Below are 9,968 nucleotides of genomic sequence, written 5' to 3'. Positions count from 1 at the left end.
GTTTAGCCGTTGCAAAAAAAAATAATAAATATTATGAAAAAGATCCAAAAAGGTTTTAAAAATGATGAAAAAAATCCTTTTATTGCTCAGCTCCCCAATTAGAAAAGGATCTTCCCCTGGCTACTTCTATAAATAGCCCTTTTAAATACTCAGCATCTTTATACTCCCTAGATGCATCAACAGATTTCAAGAAGATTGGTCCATCAAGCGAATAAGCAATAAAATTTATTAGTTACCGCCTTTGTATATTAGTCCACCCGTCAGAAACAATGGATACTCCATATTGTATCCACGAAAATTACTTCTTCTCTAATAATTTTTCAATGTTTGCCTTCTCTTCTACAAGAATTATTGTTCTTAACTTCTCCAAACTCGGGGGTACATAATCACTCAAACTGCAATTTGCCAAACCTGTAACAACATCTTTCCAATAAGGATTTCTGGCTACATTAAAAGGAAGTGAACTTGCAAAAAAGAACCTTCTGATCCTTCTATCCATCTCTGCCCTTCCCATATTATTGAATGTTTGTGCTAATGTTTTTTTTTTCTTTGAAGGATCTTCACATACGTTAAAATGAAATAAACGTTTAAAAAAATGGACAAAATTGGACTCGGTCAATGTTGACTGTGTCCAATTTTGGACCGATACGGCCTCCGGTACGTTGACTGTATCCGGTACGGTCAACACGTACCGGAGCCATACCCAGCCTTGTACCGGTACCGGTGTCGTACCGGTACCGGTAGGGGGCGTACCCGTGTATCGTAGGTTAAGAGTCGTTTTCCTTTTTAAAAATCAGGTTAGAACACGTTTCCAATCTGATTTTAAGAAAAGAGATCATTTTGTTGATTTTCGTAGTGCAAAGTTATGAAATCACTTTCATTTCATCTTAAAATTTGCTTGATTCCAGCAACTCATACATAAAGTATATGCAAATTGCTGAAATTAGATCATATTTTACAAGAATTGGTATAAGAATTTCAAAGTTTACATGCTTAAAATGCTAATATTCAGCCATAAAGTATACTATATATATATATATATACAATCTCTTGTTAAGAGTCGTTTTCTTCTTTTAAAATCAGGTTGGAACACGTTTCCAAGCTGATTTTAAGAAAAGAGATCACTTTGTTGATTTTCATAGTGCAAAGCTATGAAATCATTTTCATTTCATCTGAAAATTTGCTTGATTCCAGTAACTCATACGTAAAGTGTATGCAAGTTGCTTAAATCAGACCATATTTTGCAAGAATTAGTGTAAGAATTTCAAAGTTTACATGCTTGAAATGCTAATATTCAGCCATAAAGTGGCTATGTTTCGTGGTGAAACAATGAAAATTCTAAACTTATCCAACCAGCTCCCTAAAAGCATTTTAGGAATTGCTGATTTAATTCGTCAATTTTCAGACTTACATGTGATTGATTAAGTCTTAAGAACAATGCAAAATCATACTTAAGATCCCAATTTTAATATGCTCTAAAGAACAAAATCGAAAATGCTGAAATCGTCCAAGAAATAGACGGATCTTTTGCCACAAGGATCTGAAACTTAATTTGGTTGTGGAGAAAGAAAAGTCTCTTAAACTTCATGATATGAACAAAATATGTGTTGAAGAAGCACATGCCTCTTTTGCCGATTTGAATTCCTAATTTATATGAAGTCAATTCGAATCTCATCATTGTCTAAGAACGAAACACTTTTAGAACCAACATTTTAATTTTAAATCAAAATAAAATCTGATTTGAAGGCAATTTTGAGTAAAATGGATGATATCCACGTTTTCCCTATTTTAAAGATTCATTTCATGTTCATTTGCATACTTTTTAATTGTTTTAAAATTCTTATTCATGATTCAAGCTTATGGACTGCATGTCTAATACTTGTGCTTAAAAATATGATAAGTACATTTAGAGAAAATCCTACATTTTAATTGAAATCATCTTTATGTATAAATTGTATAATGTGTAATTTTATATGAATAGATTATGAGAGAGGGAAGCATGAATATGCCAAATGAATGAACTTTGAGTGATTATGAGAGAAGGAAGCATGAATGTTTTAAATGAATGAATTTTGAGAGATTATGAGAGTGAAGAATGCATGTCTTATATAGTTTCCCTACTTATTTTACACATTTACACTCACTCAAAGTCAATAGCTTCACAAGCACCTTCTCAAGAAATTAAGTGATCCAAATTCGAGTTGCAAAAATTGACCAAATCATATTGCAACAAGAATTTTAAAACTTTACTTAATTTCCAAAGGAAACATAAGCATCACATCCATAATCTTGGCCAAAACGTCTTTAGAAAACAATATTTTTTTTTAACAATTTGGAACTCATGTTTCATTAAAAGAATGAACTCCACTTAATCCAAAGTTTCTCTTTTCTTAGACCAAATCAAATGATTTAGCAAAAGAGATCTCAAAAGATGAACTTGGTCATTTTCCAAAAGATGATCATAAGACGATCACAATCTCAACCCAAAAATCATCTTGAGTTCACAACAATGAACTTGATTTTAATCTTCAAACCTCCCCAATTTTCCTTACAAGTTATGATCTAAAATGTCAAATTGACTTTCAAGATCATGGATAAAAGCCATGACCATTATTCATCTCATATCAATTCAAATGATATATTCAAAACGATGGTCTTCAAATCAATTTGAAAACCCTCCAAAGAATTCTCAAATAACTTGTCATTTATCTCAATTTTACTCCAAAAATAACTTCAAATCACTTGCTCAAAAATAAATTTTGGATTCTCAAGTCCAAACCTCAATGCATAAGCATATAAGATCAAATGATCCTTAGTCCTTGGTCCAATTACCCTTGTTAAAGGTGACAATAACGGTTGGACATCGTAACGACAGGCAGGTGGTCACATTCATAGAGAAGAAAATGGAGATCTTTGATGTGAGAGAGAGAGAGATGATGTAGAGGAGGCATTCACTATACACAACCTTAATGGGCTCAAAATTTCTGGTGAATAGAAAAAAATAAGAAATATTTTATTTTTGTATCTACTACCGTTCACTTATCATTTCAAATGCTAGCGAGCAGGTTTCTTGCTATGCCCCTTTACAAGGCAGCCAAAAAGAGAGAGCTCTCATGCGACACATGTTTCGAAGGAACAAAGAAACTTGTTATTCAAAATTTTAACAACGGCTGAAATATAATTTTTTAAAATTTTATATAAGCTAAATGAAAATTTTTAAAAATTACATGTACAAAATTTTAAAAATAAAAATTGAAGTGGGGCCATGTCAAAGACAATAATCACAAATCACATACATAGTAAAATGAAAAATGTATGTAAATTAATAATTATAAAATATATATTGGTTTAAATGTATGAAATATGATTGCTTGCATGATAAAAAATATTGGCGTTATTGTTGCTTCCATGAATAAAATATGATCCAGATTTTTTTCATGTGAATTGATCACTGTCTAAATACATCAATGGGACGACTATTTGTTTGAGAAAATTTGTTTTCTTAATGATAATAAAATGTGTGTTTCCTAATTTGTTAACAGAGGAATTGAAATCAACCGGCTGGCCACTGTCAGCTGGATGGAATTGAAAATCTTTAGCCATGGAACATTAACGGCGGTTTATAACTGTTTGCATCCCAAAATTTTCATTGGTTTTGGAGTGCTCCAGAAAAATGAGGTTTAGTTTTGAAATAGGGAAGAAAGAGACTCGCCCGTCGGTACGAAGATCGACCGTTCTCGGCGCCTTTACTGGGGGTAATCAACCCAAGGGCTAATGTTTATCATTGATGCATTTCATTTTGACTTAAACAACTTTTTGATTCTATATGCGGTGCTGAAAAATATTGAAAGTTTGGTGATTCAAACTTTTGAAAAGATTCTTGAAGAATCGCTTAAGAATGTGAAATATTTTGAGGAAAAAGTGGAATTAGTAAATATCATTTGAAAAGCTTGTGAAATCATTTTGAAATCACTTTAGTGTTCTCTTAAGACTTTAAGTAGGTTTGAGATTTTGCTCTAATTCGGTTACCACCTAGTTAGAACTTCATCCTCTCTTGCTTAAATTCTTTTGGAGATGTGATTGTGCTCATTTGTGATATTGAGTGGAAGTGAAAACGAATTGATGCATTGATCCTATATGATTGAAAGAGAATGAAGCATTCCTACCACAACATTCATCTAAGGCATTCCTACCATAACATGCATCTAAGATTTTTGTTTTTGTAAATATCATATATATGAAAGAAAAGTTTTTGAAAATGGATTGAGATTGTAGACCTATCAAGCATGAATCCAATATTGGGTCATTACTTGGTTTGTGGTCTTGATAAAGTCGGCAAATGAAAAATTAAAATCTTAAATAGTAAGATATTAAAAGAACGGAAAACATGAAAGACTACATCCCAAGAGAGATATAGAGAAAGAGATCTTGAAAATCATAAAATCAAATATTTAAAAGAAAGATAGATATATATTCATATACGTATACATATGTACATATATATGTATATATATATGTATAGATACGTATATGAAAGCTTGTAAAAAATGATGTTTAAATCAAATAGAGAAGAAAAGATCATTTTCGAAAGAGAGGGAGAGAGATTTAAAAATGGAATACACGCATATATATTTATATATACGTATATGAGAGTTTGTAAAAGGACATGTTAAATCATAAAGAGAGAATGACAAAGAAAGATATTCATGTGCACACATACATATATAACATGTATATACGCATACGTCTTCATGAGTATTAAAATCAAGAAATGAATTGAAAATAGCCGACTTCAATTTTTTATGTAGGCCGGAGAGGAACTTGGGCTCATGCAAGAACCTAAGTTAAGTCTCCAAGGCCGTATTAGAGAGGTTTCTTTTGAAAATGTTTTAGAAAATATGATTTATATAAAAACATGCAATGTTATGATTCGGTTTGCCACAAGAGATATATTTCTTCCACCATTGGGTATGAAAGAAAATCAAGCAATATAACGAGACACTCGTTAGGGTTCTTAATGGGGTGATTAGAAAAAAAACTAGCGCAAAATGATATGCAAATGCATATTAACATGTACATATTCCGTGAAGGTTTTCCTCGGGTTGGACAAGTCTCAACCTCAAAAATCACAAGAAGAAATCCCAACCCCAAACACTCACTCTCATCGTGCATTGGGTCATATAAATGAAAGATTAGAATATCATGCATAAGCATCATTTCAAGCATGAATGATGAATGAAGACAATATATCAAGTATATTTTTGGAGATAAATAAAGATATGGATTTTGTTCCGTCTTGCTCATACTTTCGGTGCACTCAAGAGTAGCTCTTGATTCGGGATCATTAGAGCTATCTTGCACGGCCATGGTGAGATGGCAAGAGGAAAAGGAAGATATGAAAAGGAAAGATTGCATGATTTAAACATGAAAATAAAAGATCATCTCATCTTCTCGTGCTTTCGGTGCACTTGAGCATAGCCTCGACTCTAAAAATAGAGATTGAGGGTCATCTCATATGACCATGGGGAGAGGAAGAAGTGAGAAAATGAAGAAATGAAAATAGAGGTTTACATACCTCGGATACGAATGATTTTGAGAAAGTGAACACCTTAGTTTGGTTTGATCCTAGACCTCCTTGAGTGAAGCTCTAAGATGATGACGGCGTAGTCTCCAAGAGATATTCATAAGTGAGGAAGCACATGAGGTTCCTCCATGGTTGGCCCCTCTCAAGAGAGAAGATTATGGGGTATTTATAGAGATTTTGGAGCCAAAATTCAAAATACGAATTCAAGATTTGAATTCAAGAGGGAAGAGCTTTGGAGCCAAAATTTAAAATTCGAATTCAAGATTTGAATTAAAGAGGGAAGAGCTTTGGAGCCAAAATTTAAAATTCGAATTCAAGATTTGAATTAAAGAGATAAGAGCTTTGGAGCCAAAATTTAAAATTCGAATTCAAGATTTGAATTAAAGAGATAAGAGCTTTGGAGCCAAATTTCGAAATTCTAATTCAAGATTTGAATTCAAAAGGGAAGAGTTATAGAGCCAAAATTCAAAATTCGAATTCAAGAGGGTAGAGCTTTGGAATTCCCAATTTGGATCTAAACTTTGATTTTGGATCTAATTTGGATTTGATAATTGGATTTTGAGTTTGAAATGCTAGATTTGGATATAAACTTGGATTTAAAATTCATTTTAAAAATAATAGACCCAAAATTTTAATAGCCCCGTTTTTGAAAAATTTGGGGTGATAACAATAACGTAGCCATAGTTTATGATGTTTTTAGTGACAGTTTCTTGATGTTTTTTGTGATTCATTTGAAATATTTAACCATCTAGTAACATGTAGCAGCTGGTTAATTTCAATTTTCCTTTCTTAACATAATCAAACACTCTTTATCGGTCATTTGATAATGAGAACAACAACAAAGTATCTCATGATAGAGCAGATTCATTGAACACTATCCGGTGCTCATACATGCAACTATTTTGCCGTATCTGTGTGACTTAGCAACCGCCGTTCCAGCATCCTGCTTTCACACAAGCCCCCAAATGATCAGAAATTATGTTATGTCGCTAAATCTGATCATCATGCCAAAGAATTCCAGCACAATCATGAATTTTCATGCAGTGAATGGAAGCAATCTCCCTTAGACTGCCAAACAGGACTGAAGAAGCAAGTTTTAATCTATAAATAGAATATCGCATCGAGGACAAGCTCAGAACATAAGCCTCTTCAGCCTAATTCCTAAATCCCCAAATCTTCTAAAACAACAAAACGAAATCAAAGTAACCAACATAACCGGAATCCTTTGCAGAGAAATGTTTTCCTTCCTCCCCACAAGAATACAGAGTAACTGACAGAATTATGATTTACGACAAACTTGTTGGTGACATTATGTCTTACAGCCAAAGAATAGCTGCAGGAGAAAAGACTGTGATTCTGGTCTTCACCTGCACGCTTTTCTACGTAGGCTACATCTTCATGCCAAAAGAGTTCGCAAAGCGCTGGAATCTACTTTGAGTTGGCATGCAGTCGATTCTGATCACACACGTAAGAAAACCAACAGGCGTGAGAAATAGGTTTATGGAAGAACCAAATCCACTTACGCCATCTCAACAGATACGATCTCCTAGACTACTATTTGCGTGCCATCATCTTTCCAATACAAAAAATCACTGCCCAATTTCAAGTCTGTGTTGCAGCCCTCATTGATTTCAGAAAACTCCCCCCAGATCCCCCACAGAGTTTTAATTTACAACGGGCTATTGCGGCAGTAGGAATGTCAATACATATGATTTGGATGGAATGTCCGACCGATCTGTTCTCAAAACATTGGATATTGAACAAAAATTTTGTATCTGATCGGAATCCGTTCAGATTCGCAAATTCGGATTTCGGTTAGATTTAGTGTTAAAAAATATCGTGTGTCAAACACTCTTATATGTGGAAAAAAACAGTAAGATTCAGTTCAAAATTCATATCTGGAGTCAGATGTGAATGTTCTTAAAATCAGATTTAGATTGGATTTGAATTGTGAAATCAAATTTTGGATTGGTCATGACTTCAGTTTTATGATTATTCTGAAAGATGGATATGGTTAAGAGCATATCTCATTCAAATATGATCCATTGACATCCTGAATTGCCCTTTTAACAATGAGCCCAATCTCAATTCAACCTCTCTAATATCTGTAAGCGGAAATAAAGCCAACCAACGCTGCAATATGAGAAAGGTTGCACCGTGCACAGCCCTCAATGCATGACATGTTGACCCTTGGCCCACTTTAAGGATGGCCCAACCCAGTTTAGAGGCTGATGTCATGGGCATACCACACACCGGTGCCCATAACCACCTTCGGTGTAACCTTCAGATGTGACGATAAAATGGGAATATATAACAAAATTTGGGGACAAGAGGTCCCCTAGATACAAAAACAATCCGCAAAGAACAAACCGCAAAAATAGAAGCAGGAAGAAGAAATATACAATACAATGCACAGAAAAATAAGAGAGAGAGGAAAGACGGAGCGGCACAGTCATCCAGCCGCAGACGGACAGCGGCGCTTCAACCGAATGGCAAACTGGACATCCCCTTGCACAAGTCGAGCAACAGAATCTGGCGAAGAGAATGTGTCTTTGAAGACTCTGTTGTTGCGCTCCTCCCAAATGCGCCACCAAGCTAAAATGAGCCACGGCCTCCAGACATGACCCCAGGAAGCAGTCAGGTGGGGGGAAGGACAAAAAAGGAAAAGAAGACGAATGAATGATGGGTTTGGAAGACTACTAACAATGGAAGGTCCGGCAGAAGCAAGGACACTAGAGAAAAAAGGGCAAGAAATAAAAAGGTGGACCCGAGACTCAGTCGCGACAAGATATAAGGGACACTGGTTAGCCAAACTGATGTCAAGGCATTGCAGGTGGTCAAAAGTGTTGATGGGCCAGGAGACCAAAGGGATCGAGGTGGGAATGACGCGACAGAATGACCAAAGGAAGCCAGGTAGCAAGAAGAAAAGGTGAACTCACGGGTAGGTGAAAGAGGTCAGGATGGGGACGTGGACGATGAGAGGTCAGCAAGGCGGAGGAAAAGATGAATGACAGAAAGCATGCCACACCAAAAGAGTAACCTCCATACATGATTTGAGTATTTCCCCATAGTAAGTCTTCCATTTTTTGAACTATTGAACTTGGGAATTTATACATGATTTGAGTATTTCACCATAGTAAGTCTTCCATTTTTTGAACGATTGAACTTGGGAATTTTAAAATCATACTCCAGTTTTCAAACAGATGGTTTTTTTTTTCTTGCTTTTTTGGGAAGCGAGTTTGGCAGGTAAAGGCTTGCAACGAAGCTCTTTCATTCTCTCGCTTAACATGTTAAAAGAATCAATCAACAAAAAAACAAAAAAAAGAACAGACAAAAAATTTTATGTGTGGTTGGAAGACAAGAGTTCTCCTATGTCCACCGATACACGGAGTATTTCAGTACTACAATAGAACCAAAGAATACAAAAAAACTTTTCTCTTTATAAACATGAGGATCAGGGCAAATCAGTAAAAATAAAAGTGCATAAATGCCCTAACAAAAATTTGTGTAAGTCAAGAAAGTCTATTAAATATGAATCAGGCTCCACACTTTCCTCCTCGCCATGGCAGGGATATCCAGCTATGGGCGATCTCCGCCTACGGCGCCATGCATGGCCTAACATTACGGCTGGGAATCGTGCCACACTCATCTCGACTCGGTTCAACGAGTTAGTGAGCTGAACATAAGCCATGTCGATCGCTATGAGAATGAGTCAGGCATGAATAAGAATATCCTATCCCCAGCGCATGTATGATTGTTAGCTAAATCACGTATCAACAGAAACAAGCACTTAATTTTAGGGGTTACAGCTAAATCACACACACACATATATATATATATATATAGAGAGAGAGAGAGAGATAGAGAGAGAGAGAGAAATGAACAGTTAATTTTCGTGGATTTGCTCAGAAAATGATTTGACTTAATATGTTTCCTATCAAATTACTCTAATTAAGTTGACATTGCAAAAAGTCCTTTGACCTCATCTTATATATATTCACCAAATATGTTGAATAAGCAAGTGTAAAAACTATGTGAACTAATTGTAAACAGACTAAATATCAAGCTAATTGATGGGTTATAAGGCGAGTGTCATAAAATTGCTTTGTCAAGAAATGAATAACAATTTTAGTACTTTGATTAAGAAGGGTAATTGTTTGGCACCTTGCACTTGTGAAACATTAATCAAGTAAACTGGACAATATTAACTTATGGGTATCTTTGCAACACTTATATTTCCCTACATGCGTCCTGTCCGTTAATGGGAATGCTCTCAGGGGCTGTTTATAGCCTCCGATCTCAGATCCAAAGCTGATCTATGATCCATTTTATGAAGGACCCACAATGTAAATAAATACCGGATTCTATCAAAAAGGAGATTTGA

The sequence above is a fragment of the Nymphaea colorata genome, chromosome 9, assembly GCF_008831285.2.
Source record: "Nymphaea colorata isolate Beijing-Zhang1983 chromosome 9, ASM883128v2, whole genome shotgun sequence".
In the NCBI taxonomy this organism is placed as follows: Eukaryota; Viridiplantae; Streptophyta; class Magnoliopsida; order Nymphaeales; family Nymphaeaceae; genus Nymphaea; species Nymphaea colorata.
Note: the sequence above shows the minus strand (reverse complement) of the source record.